Consider the following 5811-nt stretch of genomic DNA (forward strand, 5'->3'; position numbering starts at 1 on the left):
TATATATATACATATACATACATATACATACATACACACAAATTTATACATAAGTCTCCAACCATTACCCAAGACGAAACGATAAAACTTTATAGTCACAAGGGTATAAAATACAACTATGAGGTTTGGTTCCTTAAAATACACTCATATTAGTTTATCGTTGTTTGCAACCAATAAAACATCACGACCATATTTACATTCATATCATTATTTATGAAAAACATATGCCGAGGCCTCTCTGTATAGCAATTTATTGGCCTAGTCATCGTCGCCAGTGGCGGCGTTAGGATTTCCCCGACGATAGGGCAACGCCCCGACAGACAGGGCAAGAGTTGTTCTTTAAGCCGTTCTTCCCTCACCAATGAGACAATTTTTGAAAATAATATGCCACTAGACGCTCATACAGGGCATCTCGACCTAAAAAGGTGTTTTTTTTAAAAATAATTCTTTTATCCCTGACGAATATTTGCTAACTTCCCCGAAAGGGGGCTGTAGCCTCCTTCCTATCACCCCGTAGTGCCACCACTGATCATTGCCATTGTTCATCATTATCCGACCCCTTGAAATGAAAAGTATAACTTTTTGTAAACAAGAGATCATTATTCATTTTAATACCCTATGGTCATAACATACACAAACTTTTATTTTTCATAATTCAATAATACTATAGGCCTGCTAATATAGGATAATATCAATCAATCAATCAACCATTTATTATCCCTTAGAAAAAACAATAAAACATATACATAGTAAATAAGATAAAGACAAAATTAAATTAAACTGCTTTTAATTTAATAAATTATAGTAAAAATCATTGGAAAAATCATTGCAAACGTAACGCTAACACAAACACCGTGCTTAACACCAACAAACATATTTGCAGGATCGGATTTTAAAAACTTGTTTTAAAAAAAAATATAATTTAATGTGATTTTCTTGGAATGTTTTTTAACAAAACATATTTTAATGTGATTTTCTTGGAATTGTTCTCATTTTGCGAGCATTGTAATTTCTTCATTTATTCTAACCGGAGACGATTTGATTTATTAAAAAAAAAATAATATAACAGAAATTCGGTTGCTTATTATCTTATCAATAAGTATGCCTTTTCTATGCTCTAATATAGGTTATTGGTCAATTATACTTTTAATATAAAATTAATAATATTACCAAACTAAATTCAAAAATTAGTTCGTTAGTTCAAGTAAGATAATCTTTACATGGATCATCAATGTATTATAAAATTTCTAAATTTCTATCATATGTACGAAATTTAAATTCAATTAAGTCAACGACGTTTAACATCCTTCATTTAACAATCGCTTTAACATATCTTTAAGCAGAAATAATAATAATAGTCTTGTCCAGAGCAATAAACCTACTGTAATTTAAACGAATTGTTGCATAATAATTTAAGTTAACTTACAGGCGACGAGATATAAGTTCCTACAATCAAACAACGGTAGTCAGAGTAAAATTAACGTGACGGTATCATCAATGGTTGTGTGGGTGAAAGAACGGTCTAAATCAGGATGACCTGGAAAACAATCCCACACATAAGCAACAAACGGAGATGATAATAAAAAACAGGAAGCGCTGAAGGATACACTACCGTAACATCTTGCCTAAAAGGGGCTTTGTTTCTTGTGCTGCTGAAGAGCCACCCTTGGAATTTGCATTCTGTAGAAAACGTGCAAGACCCCATTCGGTATTTACATTGGCCCAGCGGGAACTCCAGAGGGCGCACTCCACCAGTATGCAAAAGTTTCGTTTTAGTCTAGCCAAGGCTCCCCCCTCACCCCCCCCCCCCCCCCCCCCCGTCGAAAAATTTAGGAGAGATTCGTTGTGGGATAAAAAAAAAAATATCTTAAAACGTTTATATCAAATGTTTGCCTGAATTGGATAGACCTATATAAACTTATAGTTTGAACGCCGATGAGATACAAAAAACACCATCCTTGGTAAAGATGCCATACATATGAGCGTCTAGCGGCTTATAATTTTTTTTAAATTGTATCATTGGGAAATCCCCAAATCGTCCCCTGTCGGGCCTACGGCCTCGGGTGGCGCTGCGCGCCAAATTACAACTTTTGCCCTGCGTTGGGTGTTGCCCTATTGTCAGGAAAACCCTATTGACCCCACTTGGGCTACAAAAAAATAAAAAAATTTAGACCTACCTTTTAAAGACCCGTGAGCTGAATTTTTTTTTTTTTTTTTTTTTTTTTGCTACAATGGGAAAATTAGAAGTCGTGAAAAAGCGCATTTCCTGCCATCTAGGAATCAAAATTTTCCCTTGGAGAGTACGTATGCAACTACTCATTTTTTTTTCCTGTATGTATACTGGTACACACATAATAGGCCTATTTACTGTAATAAGAATGAGAAAAATTTACCTGATCATTTTCAAGAGGGGAAAACTTTGAATTTTGAAGAAATATTTAGGAATCAAAATTTTCCCTGGGGAGGACTCCCGGACCCTTTCTCTTTATCTTTGGAGTGTTTATCGATTCATGGAAAAAAGAATAGGCCTACGTAGGCCTACGTATACAACTACTCATTTTTTTAATGTACGTATACACACATAATAGGCCTAGGCCTATTTACTGTAATAAGAATGAGAAGCTGACCGTTTACAAGAGTGGGAAAACCTTGGATTTTGAAGAACTGAAAAGTCATTAAAAGACACCTCTGAAGTCGGGAATGCTCATTTCTCGCCATCTAAGAATCAAAATTTTCCAGGGGGAGTACCCCCGAACCCCCTCTTTTGGGTTTTTTTTTTAAACACTTTGACTACCACCCACCCCCATCCCCACCCAACCCAACACATTTTAAACACTTTACCAGCTTTTTATTCTTGATTGTAGATAGTGGCGGTAACAGTGGCCGCATGTCAATACGCAGGGCAGGGACGTAGCCATGGATTTTCAAAGGGAAAGGCTTCTTGAGAGGTACGTAGTACCGAGTGTAGTTGGGTTCGGGCGGAACTGTCCCCTCTCTAGCTGGGGGTCCAGAGGGCGAAGACCTCCGGAAGGTAGCGCATTCTGGACATTTTAGGACTGTTTTGGGTGTATAGAGTAAAAATTGTAATAAACACATCATAAATAATATTAGTAGGCCTAAGTAGTAGTCCTATGGCTTTATCCCCCCTCCCACCCCCACCCCCGGATCATTTTCGTTGATATTGGCCAAAAATTGTAGATTCACATTCGTCAATCGAAGATTTAATTTCTTTATAATTTTCTGATTTGTAGCCCAAAACAAAATGCAAACTGTGTTTCTTCACTGACTAATTTGTAGCAAAGGAAAGATTTAGATTTTCAACATATACTCACCATATAACTTTAGCTTTACAAAAATCACGTCAGGTCAGGTCAACCAGAAATTATTTTTGTTGATATGTTTTTCTCAGTTATTATGTATAGGTCTAATAGTAAAAAATATTCTTACATGGGGAATCACGACGCTGTCAAACATCAATAGGCTTTAATGATGGGTTTCCGACGACCCCTATCCTACATCGGGACTCTGGCAAAACTTGAGATAAGCCAGGAGCCAGGCAAAGTCAAATTGAGCATCACTTGTAGTTAGTGAATAAGTAACGGCATATACAAAAAATACTGGTATGACGTTAAAGACGCGTGCTTGGTAAGCGTCACGCAGTGAATCTATCTTGTTTTGTTCGCAGCCTACCTCAGTAACTTCTTGTACGTCAACTGGCTCAGAATCGCTATCAGATCATGCCGTTAGAAATATCCTTCTCTCATCAACTTTGAACTAGTGTTACAGTAGTAGGCTAATGGAAACAACTCTGATTTGTTGTCATCACATCTCAGGAATGTGGACCAATTGTTGGGCATACTCCCGCTGGCTTTTGACGACCCTCCTCACACCATTTCGAATGCGTACCAGACTTTCAACTGTCTTTAAAGTATCTATCGAAAACCAAATCTAGTCGTGCCGCTGACCGAAGTTGATTCTATATGGTTGTACGACACTTGATATATATTCAAGGAATGTCTTCGAATCATTAGGCCTGAGCATATTGACTATTGCTGGTCCATCGAACACTTTGGCATCTACTGCTGGTGCTAAATTGCGCTCTGTGTGCTCGACATCCAAAATGGTATCTACAATACCTGCAACAACAAAAAACAGAATATTTTTTTCAGATTAGTTAACTGATGTATGTTGCATACTCTTATTATGACACAGAGCTACTATACAAACCATCAAGAACTAACCTAATTTTTCTTTTCAGGTTGAAGATGGTTCACAGATAGATACTTTTACAATGTCACAGAGCTACTATACAAATCATCAAGAATTAACCTGATATGTTATAGATAGTTCACTAACCTTATTTGTTATAGATAGTTCACTAACCTGATTTGTGCTTGGGTGGTTGTAGATTTTCATTGTCCAAAAGGCTTGGAGGTTCTCCTTCGTTTTCGTGGGAGAAAAACTCGTTGAGGTCCCCATCTCTATTTTGACATGCAATGAACAGTCTTGAGTACAAAGCAGCGTCACTTGCTGCTTTTAGTAGTGCGTCTTTCTTTGTTTTGGTCTTTGGCTTAGCACATTTGCACGTTGTTCCTCCTGATGGTATCCGAAATCAGCTCGTCCTTTAAAATGGGAGAGTTCATATAGGTTTCAAAATGCTCTTTCCCCATTGCTTCAACAGCATGTAAGTTTTTAACTGCTTCAAGACCAGGTACTAGCTTTGTATCCAATGCGTACAAATCTTCACTATCATCCATGAATGGGTTACCAAACTCAGCTAGGCAATCATAATACATTGCTTTTACGTTGTCACTAAAATGTTTCTGTGCACTTTTGGTGAAGCTATGGTATTCTAGGATGCTATCCGACTCAGGCAGCTTATTGCTGTTCTCGAATTCCTCTACCATCCGAAAAACCTCGGGACCTTCCATCAACCACTTCGCAAGGAAGCATCATTTTCAGTAAGTCCAATGGCTCCCCCCGACTCCTTTAATTTTGGCATTGATTTGTTTATGGTTATGGTCCAATCCTATGAGGGAAAACTTCCTGTTCGACTTCTGTGCTGTAAAGAAGTCATTTGTAAACTGCGCTTATACATCTGGGTGGATATCTTGCAGTGTGGCCATACTATTGATATGCACTGGCAACCATCTAGCGTAGTTATAATTATCTAGACTGAACATCCATGGTGCTATTAGGTACATGGCTTTTACATACAAGTCGAAATCGGCCGATCTTATGGCTTTGACAAACTGCAGCAAGATGAGTTCCACCTTTAGTGTGATCGACCAGAACTTGAACATAGGATGCTTTATACTTTCCCTGAACCAATCAGTCTCAGGTAGAGTAGTCGCTCTTTTGTTGCAGTATGATGAATATTATGAATATGTATCCTTCTTGTGTTGGTATAAGACGCAGGCTGTAACTTGATGGACATATCGGCAAAGCGTGATGTTGGAAGCATGGCACTGGCCTTTCCTACGAGGCAAGTTTTGAGATTGTTAGAAGATCATCCCACCCACTTCCATCGAGCCAATCACCTGGATGCAAACAGAGTTACATAAAAGCTTCATTGATACAATACAGAACATAGAGTATTATGTTTTCAGACATAAATTGTAAGTGATGATAAAAAATGTCAATGTACTTATGAAGCCTCTTACCTATGCATTTCATAATTGTCATATCTATGTGCACCCATCATGACAAGGAAATGCTCATGCATTGGCGGATCGGGGGGGGTGTCAGGGGGTCCTGACCCCCTCCTTGGAAAAAACTATACTATATATATATATATATATATATATATAT

At 37.8% G+C, this 5811-nt stretch overlaps 1 protein-coding gene across 1 annotated transcript in view; it reads right to left on the reverse strand.

Moving 5' to 3' along the window:
• The window catches only part of LOC117115569, a 23776-nt gene extending 20327 nt beyond the window's left edge, over positions 1–3449 (reverse strand). The window contains exons 1-2 of the mRNA XM_033259423.1: positions 3333–3449; positions 1427–1537 (exon numbers count right to left, since the gene is read on the reverse strand). The gene's annotated coding sequence lies outside the window, so the exon portion shown is untranslated. The remainder of the gene's footprint in view (positions 1–1426; positions 1538–3332) is intronic.
• Positions 3450–5811: the final 2362 nt, after the last annotated feature.

Source organism: Anneissia japonica, unplaced genomic scaffold (genome assembly GCF_011630105.1).
Source record: "Anneissia japonica isolate Jap-2015-1 unplaced genomic scaffold, ASM1163010v1 scaffold284824_len513422_cov204, whole genome shotgun sequence".
Taxonomy (NCBI): domain Eukaryota; kingdom Metazoa; phylum Echinodermata; class Crinoidea; order Comatulida; family Comatulidae; genus Anneissia; species Anneissia japonica.